Source organism: Taudactylus pleione, unplaced genomic scaffold (assembly GCF_031769625.1).
Source record: "Taudactylus pleione unplaced genomic scaffold, aTauple2 ptg000309l, whole genome shotgun sequence".
NCBI classification, from domain to species: Eukaryota; Metazoa; Chordata; class Amphibia; order Anura; family Myobatrachidae; genus Taudactylus; species Taudactylus pleione.
The window spans coordinates 5,635,520-5,647,757 of record NW_028284710.1 but is presented as its reverse complement, the minus strand read 5'-3'; the positions used below and the strand labels follow the sequence as shown (position 1 = coordinate 5,647,757).

General features: G+C 45.7%; 1 protein-coding gene across 3 annotated transcripts in view; it reads left to right on the top strand.

The window, feature by feature from the left end:
* AHRR (aryl hydrocarbon receptor repressor) overlaps positions 1-12,238 on the top strand; it is a 459,962-nt gene that overhangs the window by 374,613 nt on the left and 73,111 nt on the right. The gene's annotated exons all lie outside the window — the stretch shown is intronic.

The window sequence follows — 12,238 nt, the reverse complement described above, 5'->3', positions numbered from 1 at the left end:
GTAAAGAACAAGGAGCAGTGGCATAACTAAGGAGGGACGAGCAGGGTGCGTGCCTTGGGCGCCGTCGGACTGGCTGCGCGAGGTGGTGCCACTGGACGACCGGCGTCCAGGTCAGTGGTTAGTGTGTAGTGCAGACAGAGTGGGGTCCGCACTACACAGTAACAAACACACCGCCGCTGGCGCCGGGTAGTACACTCGTACTACCCGGTGGCGGTGTGTTTTAGCAGCCAATGAGAGTCAGACGGTCTCTCATTGGCTGCTGCATCCAGGGCCGGAGCCAGGCTGGAGCTCACTCTTGAGCTCCACTTCTGGGTCCCACACTGGGTAAAGGGAGAGATGCCATAACATCATGACATCTCTTCCATAGTGCCGACCGAGTGGGAGGACAGAGGAGCGGACAGCGGCGGGCGCGGCAGGAGCAGGGATTCAGGTACAGTCAAGTGCATAAATATTGGGACATTGATAGAATTTTCATATTTTAGCCTCTATTCACCACCACAATTTTCATATTTTAGCCTCTATTCACCACCACAATGGGTTTGAAATGAAACAAACAAGATGTGCTTTAACTGCAGACTTTCAGATTTAATTTGAGGGTAATTACATCCAAATCAGGTGAACGGTGTAGGAATTACAACGGTTTCTGTATGTGCCTCCCACTTTTTAAGGGGCCAAAAGTAATGGGACAAGCTAAACAATCCTAAATCAAACTTTCACTTTTTAATACTTTGTTGCAAATCCTTTGCAGGCAATTACAGCCTGAAGTATGGAACGCATAGACATCACCAGACGCTGGGTTTCATCGCTGGTGATGCTCTGCCAGGCCTCTACTGCAAATGTCTTCAGTTCCTGCTTGTTCTTGGGGCATTTTCCCTTCAGCGACCATCGGGCTTGCGACGAGACCCTGCGGTAGGGTCTCGCTGCCGCAAGCCCAGGAGTGCTTTTGGCTCTATGAGAGCCAAAAGCACTCCCACTGACATCACTAGTGATGTCAGTGGGGCCAGACCCAGACGGTAGGCGTTCCCATGGGAACGCCTCCGTCTGGGCAGCCACGCCCTCGGCACGCCCACCAAAGCGGGCGTGCTGTCAATCACCATCGACAGCACACCCCCTTTGGTGCGAGACCCTAAACGACGGCTGGGCCATCGTTATTCGGGTCTCGCGCATGCGCACGACGGAGCCGCCTCCGTCGTGTGCATGCACACTTGGGCACCATCGACCCGCTTGCGAGCGCTCAGCGCTCGCGAGCGGGTCTGAATAAGGCCCAATGTTCTTTATTTGGCCAACTGTGTGAAAGGGTTTTTCTTCTCCAGGGAAATAATTCTTCTGTCATCCACCACAGTTGTTTTCCGTGGTCTTCCAGGTTTTTTGGTGTTACTGAGCTCTCCGGTGCTTTCTTTCTTTTTAAGAATGTTCCAAACAGTTGATTTGGCCACACCTAATGTTTTTGCTATCTCTCTGATGGGATTGTTTTGATTTTTCAGCCTAATGATGGCTTGCTTCACTGATAGTGACAGCTCTTTGGATCTCATAGTGAGAGTCAACAGCAACTGATTCCAAATGCAAATGTCACACCTAGAATCAACTCCAGACCTTTTACCTGCTTAATTGATAATGAAATAACGAGAGAATAGCCCACACCTGTCCATGAAATAGCTTTTGAGTTGATAGTCCCATTACTTTTGACCCCTTAAAAAGTGGGAGGCACATATAGAAACCGTTGTAATTCCTACACCGTTCACCTGATTTGGATGTAATTACCCGCAAAGTAAATCTGAAAGTCTGCAGTTAAAGCACATCTTGTTTGTTTCATTTCAAAGCCATTGTGGTGGTGAATAGAGGGCAAAATATGAAAATTCTGTTAATGTCCCAATATTTATGCACCTGACTGTAAGTGTAACTTTGTCTCTGTGTCTGTGTGTTTTATGTGTAAAGGGCATTGTATATTTGGCACTATATAAGGGGCACCTCTGGAGGCACTGCATTGGGGCACTGTATATTAGGCACTGCATAGGGGGCACTGTATATTGGGTACTGCATAGGGGGCACTATATAAGGTATACTACTGGGGCACTATATATTGGGCACTACTGGAGGAACTGCATAAGGAGCACTGTATATTGGGCACTACATAGGGGGCACTATATATTGGACACTACTAGGGGCACTGCATAAGGGGCACTACTGGGGGCACTACATATTGGGCACTGCATATGGGGCACTATATAAGGGCACTACTGGGGGCACTGTATAAGGGGCACTACTGGGAGCACTGTATAAGGGGCACTACTGGGGGCACTATATATTGGGCACTACAAGGGGCACTGCCTAATGGGCACTGTATAAGGGGCACTACTGGGGGCACTATATAATGGGCACTACTGGGGGCACTGCATAATGTGCACTTCAACAAGGGGCATTGCATAAGGGTCACTACTACTGGGGAGTGACATTGCATAAGGGGCACTACTACAGTGGGCATTGCATGAGGGGCACTACTATTAGGGGCATTACATAATGGGCACTACAACAGGGGGTACTTTATAAAGGCCACTACTACTGGGGGAATTAAGGTGCATATGGAATGGAAAGAAATGCTCCCAGAGTGATGAGAAACAGTGGAGTGTCATGTTGACACCCCCCATTTTTCAGTGGTCATGTCCACTTTATTAGAGCGCGTACACACATAGGGAGGGAGGTCTCCATTTTTCATCTTGACCTGGGCTCCAACTACCCTAGTTATGCCACTGACAAGGAGTCCTGGAAGTGATGATATGGACCCCACAGAGTCCTGATCTCAACATCATAGAGTCTGTCTGGGATTACACGAACAAATGGAAGGATTTGAGCAAGCCTACATCCACAGAAGATCTGTGGTTAGTTCTCCAAGATGCTTGGAACAATCTCCCTGTAGCGGAAAAGCTGATTTCGCATCAGCATGGGCATAACTGCCCATGTAAAAAGCCCCTGTACTATGTCTCCTCCTATCACCTCACAGCACCACAGGTTCTGGGGCCCCATGGTTTAGAAGCAATTCTCACCGCTGGCAATAGTTTCTCCTCTAGGTAAAAAAGTCTGGGAAACATTATCCATGGAGACAAGGATTTAATCATTTGCTATTGTAGCCACACACCGTACAATGGTGTAAATTGTAACAAAGTATGGAAACATTTACACTAAGCTAACTGTTGAATAATGTGGCTCTACTTAAGAGCAATTTGTGTCTTTGCAGTTTTTCTCCCATTTGTTAGCAAGGACTTGTAGCTTTCCCTGTTAGCATGGTCCAGTCTAACAGGCAAGAAGGGTTTCACAAATCTGGATAGAGAAAATGCAGGGCTAGTCCTTTCCCTGGTCAGGAACAAGAGGATGATTTGGCAGACGTGCACATTAACGCCCCATATCCACTATGCAAAACAGTCCTTGGGAACAGTGCCCAGGTAGCATGAGTACATCTGGTAATAAGGTGCAGAAGACATAAAATATGGCAGTGAGATAACTAGCTACACAGTGCAGAATAAGCAACACAGGACGCAGTCACCTGACACCAACAAAACACATGTAGTGTGAAGTGTTTGTATTACTGTCTAGGAAAGACTCTGGATCAACCTCATGGAGCAGAAAGGATACAGGAATCTATCAAACTGAAACCTTCTGGGCACATTTCCCAGACCATCAGAGAGCTGAATGTTAGATGATTTTATTTTATCCTCAGTATGCGGAGGTTCCTCTCAAACAGTTTAGCAATTATGATTTTCATCAAACTATTTCCTTCATTTCAGAAGTTTGAGGATAATCAGACCCAGGGATGGATAGAATAACATTTACTTGACTCATTGCATTATTCCTTATATTTGTTACTTAGTTGATTAATGTTCAGTGCAGTTGTGTCTTTCCCAGGTTAGAAATGTTAATGTGCTGAGCTACCGTTCCTCCCCCATGTTACCGGATACCTAATGTGCTATTAAGTAAACCACAGGTTCTCAAACTCTGCATGTGTTCCAGGTCTCATCACAGAATCACAACTGAAATAATTAGCTCCACCTGTGGATCTTTTAAAATGTGTCAGTGAGTAACCTGTGAACCTGCCAGGAGACCTGGAAAATGTGAACTTTGGGCCTGATTCAGCAAGGATCGCAGTTGATTATATGCATGAAATCGGCCAATTGTTGCGTGCTGCGCATGCATTGCAGTGTGCGTGCACGAACCAGCCACGGCGATCTCAGTGACCACGCCGATGCATTGCAGAGTGATTGACAGGAAGTGCCGTTTGTGGGTGGTAACGGGGGGTGGTCGGGCGAACGCAGGTGTGCCAGTGCATTGGGACGGCATTGCAGGGGCGTGCATAAATTAGCCACTGAGATACCATATGCAGCCTGAGGTCTCATAGCGGGCACTGAAGCAATTCCTGAGCGAGCCTTAACTGTACATATGGGTCCGATGTGACTCGATGTTACCCATTATTTCGCAAAGTTGCCAAAGTATCCGGATGTGAGTAAGGGGAAGTGGGCGTCCATATGTTAGGCTGTGATCGTAATGCGAATACAAACATTTACATATCACAGCTGATATTAGCAACTGCGTTGCGTGCATATAAGCAGAATAGCGATCCTTGCTGAATCAGGCCGTGTGGGGTCCTGAGGACCAAGATTGAGAACCACTGAAGTAAACAAAGTAAAATCTTTGCTAATTTATAACAGGCCCATACTTACATGTTATAAAGATGCAATATTGTACTGTACTTAAATTAGAATAATATTTCTTAAAGGGGAAGTATCACTATTGAGTATATTAGTTTTCTGACTGTATATAATATACTTACATTATTTACATTATTTTGCCATCCTTCCATTGTCAGGTACATCTGCTATATAGCTATGGTTTTGGATATAAAAAGGAGTGCTATGTTGTGGAGAACGGGGCAAGGAATTGTCTCATTGTGATGTTAGCCCAATTATTTATCGTCTTCTCAAACCAGCACCCAACCCCTCCCCATTGCAATATCTAGCATTTCTATGTTTCAGGATAGAAATGATCACCACCATTGAGCACACTTTCAATATTTCCATTTCAGCTAAACATATAATATGTATATTGAGTGTTTGAGATTTGATAACACCAGACATGGTTATTACAAGTTACTAAAGAATGACTCTTTATTGTTAGGGAACTGATAGCAGACTCCTGGTTTCCTCTCCTTTAAAATGCGGCTGTTGTGTGATCTTTTCACGCTACACTTTTCACATCGCAAACCCGGCTCTGACCTGGGATTTTGAACACAGGGCCTGATTCAGAGCCGGACGCAATTAGCGCTCGCTCGTTCAGAAAAAGGGGGTGGCTATTCAAATGAACCGTTCGCTCTTTGCGGTCTGTTGACGCCTCCATGTCTGAACGAGCGAACAAAACATATGGATGTTTATTTGAAAAATACGCCCCCTAGCCGCTCGCATCATACGTCATATCCGCTATTTATTAGATTAATCGAGTACATCGATCAGCGTATGAACTGCTCGCTATTCTTGTGGTTGGTTTTTCCTACCACTATATTGCGAGCAGTTCTGACTATAAAACAACCAGGTGACGTGGTCAATGACGCTGCTGTTTTAATTATGCACACCCATAAAACGCCCGTTTTGACCTTTAAGCACGCCTGAGTTCTTAATTCCACTCCCCGTTTTCAAGCACCTTCCCCCATTACCACCCACATACGCCTCATCCTGTCACTCAAAGTAGCAGGCATTCGCTATATAGCGAACAAACGATTTTCGGCCGCACTGACTGGTTCGCGCATGCGTATTATAAACCGTACGCATGCGCAGATGTGCGAACATCACTCGGAACGAGCGTACTGCCGCTTACGAGCAGCTCTGAATCAGGCCCACTGGTCCAACCTGGCTGCGACCCGTGTCAGACCTCTTTAAACACTGCACCTTCGACCAGGGTTATTCCTGGGTTGGCCCTGTTTATTTATTATTTATTAACAGTTTCTTATATAGCGCAACATATTCCGTTGCGCTTTACAATTGGAAACATTTATAGAACAAACAGGGTAATAACAGACAGAAATAGAGGTAAGAGGGCCCTGCTTGCAAGCTTACAATCTATAGGGAAATAGGCATTGATACACAAGGGTAGGTGCTATATATTGCAATTTGGTCTGGCCAGAATGCAGAGTTTCTTGGTGGGCTGCATAATCCAGTCACACAGGAATGTCGGCCAAATATCAGGAGTATGTGAAAGAAAGACAATATGTGAGGTTATGTGTGGACTGTGAGAGGGGATGTAATAAGACATGGGCCCTCATTCAGAGCCGTACGCTCTGAGCAGAGCGCACGCTCTGAATGAGGGCCGGGCTCCATGAAAATGGAGCGTCCTCCTGGACGCTCGTATAGCTGTGGGTCACCACCCACAGGCTATACGAGCGTGCATTGTGATGGCCGCGATGGTCACGACCATCGCGACCATCGAAATTGCGAGCCGGAGCCTGCGGTTGAGGTTTTCAACCGCAAGCTCCGGAGTGATTTTGGCTCTATCAGAGCCAAAATCACTCCCACTGACATCACTAGTGATGTCAGTGGCCGGCTTTTGACAGGAGGCGTTCCCGTGGGAACGCCCCCGTCAGGGAGGAACGCCCCCGGCACGCCCACCAAAGGGGGCGTGCTGTCAATCAACATTGACAGCACGCCCCCTTTGATCGGACACAACGAGCGAAGGACTTTCCTTCGCTCGTCGCGTCTGGCGCATGCGCACGACGGAGCTCCCTCCGTCGTGCGCATGCTCAGTCCATAACATCGACCCACTTGCGAGCGGACAGCCGCTCGCGAGTGGGTCTGAATCAGGCCCATGGTCAGTTCTGGAATCTGATAAGCTTGTCTGAAGAGGTGGGTTTTCAGGTAACGATTGAAGGATTGAAGACTAGAGGTAAGTCTTATTGTGCGTGGTAAGGCATTCCATAGAGTGGGTGCAACACGAAGAAAGTCCTGTAACCGTAAATGGGGCAAGTAATGCGTGGGGATGAGAGACGCAGATCTTGTGCTGAGCGGAGAGGTCAGGTTGGGAGATATTTTGTGTTGAGTAAAGAGATGTATGTTGGTGTGATTTGGTTAATGGCCTTATGTGCAAGTAACAGTATTTTGTATTGAATACGGTAGAAAACCGGCAACCAATGGAGGGACTGTCAGAGTGGGGCAGCAGACGATGAACGTTTGGCAAGGAAGATAAGCCTCGCAGCTTCCATCATAATGGATTGTAATGGCGATAGCTGGTTTTTGGGAAGACCAGTAAGGAGACTATTGCAATTGTCAATGCGGGAAATAATGAGTGCATGGATTAGCGTTTTTGCAGTGTGAGGTATGGTCGAATTTTGGATATGTTTTTTAGATGTATGTAACATGATTTTGAGACAGATTGAATGTGGGGAACAAAGGACAGTTCAGAGTCAAGGATGACACCAAGGCAGCGAGCTTGTGGGGTGGATTGTTGAGTTATCAACAGGGATAAAGAGATCGGGTTGGTAACTGTTATTGGCCGGTGGAAATATAATTAATTCTGTTTTAGAAATATTAAGTTTCAGGTGGCGAGATGACATCCAAGATGAAATGGCAGAAAGACATTCAGTGACACGGACCAATACAGAAGATGATAAATCTGGGGAGGATAGGTAAATTTGAGTATCGTCCGCATACAGATGGTACTGAAGTCCAAAAGAGCGGATTAGTTTGCCAAGAGAGGTGGTATAGATTGAGAATAGCAAAGGACCAAAAACAGAGCCTCCAACTGATAAAGGTAGCGAAGAGGAGGCAGAATCCGAAAAACAAACAGAAAAAGAGCGATCAGATAGGTAGGAAGAGAACCAAGAAAGAGCTGTGTCCTTAAGACTTAGGGATTGTAATGTTTGTACGAGAAGAGAGTGGTCAACTGTGTCAAAAGCAGCAGAGAGATCTAGAAGAATTAGGAGTGAGTAATGGCCTTTAGCCTTGGCAGTGACCAGATCATTTACTACCTTAGTCAGTGCTGTCTCTGTGGAGTGCTGGGAATGAAAGCCAGACTGAAGTGGGTCCAATAAGTTGTGGGTGTTAAGAAAGTGTGTGAGGCGAGTGTAGACAAGTCTCTCCAGTAGCTTGGAAGGGCATGGGAGCTGGGAGATAGGACGGTAATTTGAGAGAGTGTTAGGGTCAGAATTTTGTTTTGTCAGAATGGGGGTAATCACTGCAAGCTTGAACAGTGATAGAAAGATGCCAGTAGAGAGAGAGAGATTACAGATTTTAGTTAGGGTTTGGATGAGACAGAGCTTTACTGATTTGTGAGAGTATAGGTTCTAGAGGAGAAGTAATAGAGTAGGAGGATGAGAAGAGTGTAGATACTTCATCTCCGTTTCACACCGAACCCGGGTTAGCCCTGTAAAACACTATGGATTTAATAAAAAATGTACTTTTTCAGGCGCACAAAGATAAGAAGACAAAAGGGAACAAAAGGGAGGGGTGGGGACCGCTCCCAGTATTGCAGGAATCATGGCTGATGGATTATCCCTGGGTTCATGAGTGTTTGTGCTTTATTGCTGTTTGATTCAGCCAATGAGAGCATGATGCAGCTTCTGACATCATAGTGTACAGTTCACTTCTTCATCACTCCAATGAGCCATCACTGTAATGACAGTAGTGGTATTAACCCCTTTCAGACTCAACCCAGGAATTTATTTGGTGGTGCGTTCACACTGCACCTCGACCCGGGTCGACCCAACAATATCCTGGGTTATTTTTGCGATGTGAAAGGGGTATAAATTAGCATTGGACTGATGACATGCATCGGCTTCGGGCTTTGCTCTGCCTATCAGATGTCAGGCAGAGCAGAGAAGGTGAACCAGAGGGAAGCCTGCGTAACACTATCTGAAGGTAGTGTTATTATTGCAAGGCTTCTGACGGTATTTTTTACAATTGGACATTAGTACATTTGAAGCAGATTGCATTTCCCATTACAAGTATGGGAAATGAGACCTGCTTACTAAAATATGCAAATGTCAAGGCTTGGAGTAGTTTTTTACAAAGAGTTCCAAAAGCCTTTTAAAACATATAAGTGATACTAAAATAATGTGAAAAGGGTGTGAAAACATAGTAAACATAATATTGATAAATATGAAAGGATCTCTGGTGTGAGTAGTACAAAGAGCCTTGTATTTTCACTAAAGAATTTTTTTTTATATGTTTATTGTACTTAGTCATGCTTATGGCTTGTTTTGTTTTATACAATATTTTTATATTGATGTATGTCTAATGAAAAAAATTAAATATAAATATGGTATGACAGGTGTCATAATACCAAACAGTTTGCCAACCACAGCTTTATGGCATGATTTTCAAAAGTTATTTCATACAATTTTGGCAAATGTACAGTATAACCAAGCATTTACTAAGATTACAAGGATTATTGAAGGAATTTTGCTGTTTTGTTGTTTTATTGATTGCTTACAGGTAGGGGACAAAAAATAAAGGAATCACCTGGGTAATTGAGTGACGCCAAACATATTGAAATCAATGGCTTCCACACAGATGTGAGTCATATATAATTGAATCCAATATTTTCCCATCATGGTCATGTATAACAATGCTGGATGCTCTAGTTGCCTATAATTGTTGCTGCAAGAGGAGATCTCTGAAACTTTGAGGGGCCTATTCATCTACTCTAAAAATTCTCTGGAGATAATTAGGTTTTACTACTCGCATGGAGTTCTACCTAATTATCGGAGGAATTCCTCATCCTCCTCTCCATATTCCGAAAAGCTGTCATTTTTGCGATGACATCTCTTCAGGAAATAGATACTTTTCCCTGCCTGCCTGCACATTTCATTGCCGTCCTCCGTGTCGCCCCGATCCTTCCCATCTGTGCCCCGGCTGCGTGTCCGGCTCCCACCCCCGCTGTCCGCTGCATCCACCCTCTGAATTGTCCCCAGAAACCCCCCCCCTTCCCTCCTTCCCAGACGGTTCTGCCTGTCTGTTCTGTGTCCCAGCCGATGGCTCGGACCCCAGGGGCTGTCACTTGTGGGCGGCTTTAAAGGAACGTGGCCAGCAGGGAGATGTGAGCTGTGCAGAGGGGGCTGAAATACTTTCCTCTGTTCTCCCTGCCACCGCATACTGCTGCAGGAAACGCTTCCCCTCTGTGCCCCGGTGACACTTAAGTTCTTTTTCAAGTAACTGTTTATAGTAAATAAACAGTTAATAGAAGAAGCACTTACAAGATGTCACCGGGGAACAGAGGGGAGACGCTTCCGGCAGCAGACAGTGGGGTGCACACACAGCCGGAGCCGAGGAGGGAATGATGGAGGGAGATCTGCAGGTAAGTATATACTGTACCACTGTTACACAAGCTGCTGTGTAAACGGAAGCATGTGTAGCCTTACAGGGGCCATCTGAAGTTGACGTACAGTAACACCATCAAATTCCAAAAATACATAATTTTCGGAATTTGATGAATAGCCTAATTTCTACATCCCCATACTAAAATATGGGGAGTGTGGAAATTAACACAGACAGACTTAACCAGGAGATATCAGTGATATCTCCTGCGTTAAGCCTGTTAATAAATACAAAAAAATGGCAATTAAGGAAAAATGTCCTTAAAACCATTAATTTAGTGTTAATGGACAGGCCCCTGAAAAAGGGAGTTTTGTTGGGGTTATTTGCCAGGTTCTTCAGTGCCCAAGACAGCTCAATTTGCTAATGTTTCATGAGGAACAATGTCTAAAGTGATGACAGCATGGGATTCAGAAAGAACAGTGGGTGGAAGAATATACTACAAGATGAGGGTGTGTAGGGCAAGGTAATACAGGCAATCAGCTGCCAATGAATTGTAAAGTTTCAAGCACCCAGCTACATAGACAATAGAACACTAACTCCACAGAACACTTCACATAGTCTAGTTTTAGTGCATTAACGGGATGCGGTCAATATCCATACTTGCCTACTTTCCCAAAATGGTCAGGAGCCTCCCGAAAATCGGGTGTTGCTCCCGGGCCCCAGGAAGAGTGGGCAAATCCCTCTGTGCACACTAAGGTAGGCAGATTGGGTAAGGTCCCAATGGAACACCCTTTTCTTCTATTTGCACCCTAGCCCCCCATGGTGTCTGGCACTAGGCCCATGGGCCATACTTGGGTGTTAGGCCCATGGGAACTGGATAGGCGGGCACTAGGACTGTGTGTGTGGGGGAACACCAGCGAAATTCCTGCTTAGGGCACCAAATTAGTCAGGACCAGCCCTGACTACTGAGCAGTGGATGATTGTAATAGGATTAGATGATCACCATGTTTTGGACAGCTGCAGTCATTCCCTTAGAAAGTAAAGTCATTGGGATTGATTCAGCAAAGAACGCAGTTGCTAATATGCATGCAATTGGCCAATTGTTACGTTCTGCGCATGCGAATACACTACAGTGCTCGTGCGTGAACCGGCCACTGCGATCGGTACTGCAATCGCAGTGACTACACAGAACCATTGCGGAGTGATTGACAGGAAGTGGTGTTTGAGAGTGGTGATGGGGGGGTCGTCAGCAAAACGCAGGTGTGCCAGTGCGTTTCAACGCCGTTGCAGTGATGTGCATAAATTATCCACTGCGATGGCCTACGCAGCCTGAGGTCTCATAGCATGCGTGGAAGTTAGCAATTTCTGAGTAAGGTCAGAGCTTGTGCAAGGCTGTGTGTGAGGCTGCGATGGTACTCGATAGTACCGATGGTTTCGCAGTCTTGCTAAACATTACGGTCGTGTATAAGGTAAAGTGGGCATCCTTATGTAGTGCTGCTGTGGCATAGCGATCGCAATGGATTAGCATACTGTCGCAGTTGAACTGCATACGTAATCGCTATTGGATTCGCATTTGCATTCCGTAGTGAATCAGACCCATTGTTAACAGATACTTAGGTAATACTTAAAGTGTCTTTCAGAATGCCATCCAGAGAGCACATGTGGTTGCAATCAGTCATCACCTGAGAGATGCAGCCACCATTCTGCTACAGTTTTCTTCAGAACAAATGGCACTATATCCCTCCTCCAAAATACCAGACACTGGTATACACAACGCTTAAACAGTGCCACTGAGAACTACCTCAGGTCCCTCAGGATGCATGTGCACAGAGGTGTTATTACCACGCACTCCCACAGGGTGTGAGGCAACTGAAGCTTCCCGTGCAACTCCTCCATCATCGCCATCTATGCTTGCCTAATTATATTAGCATTTCTTATTGCATATTTAATTC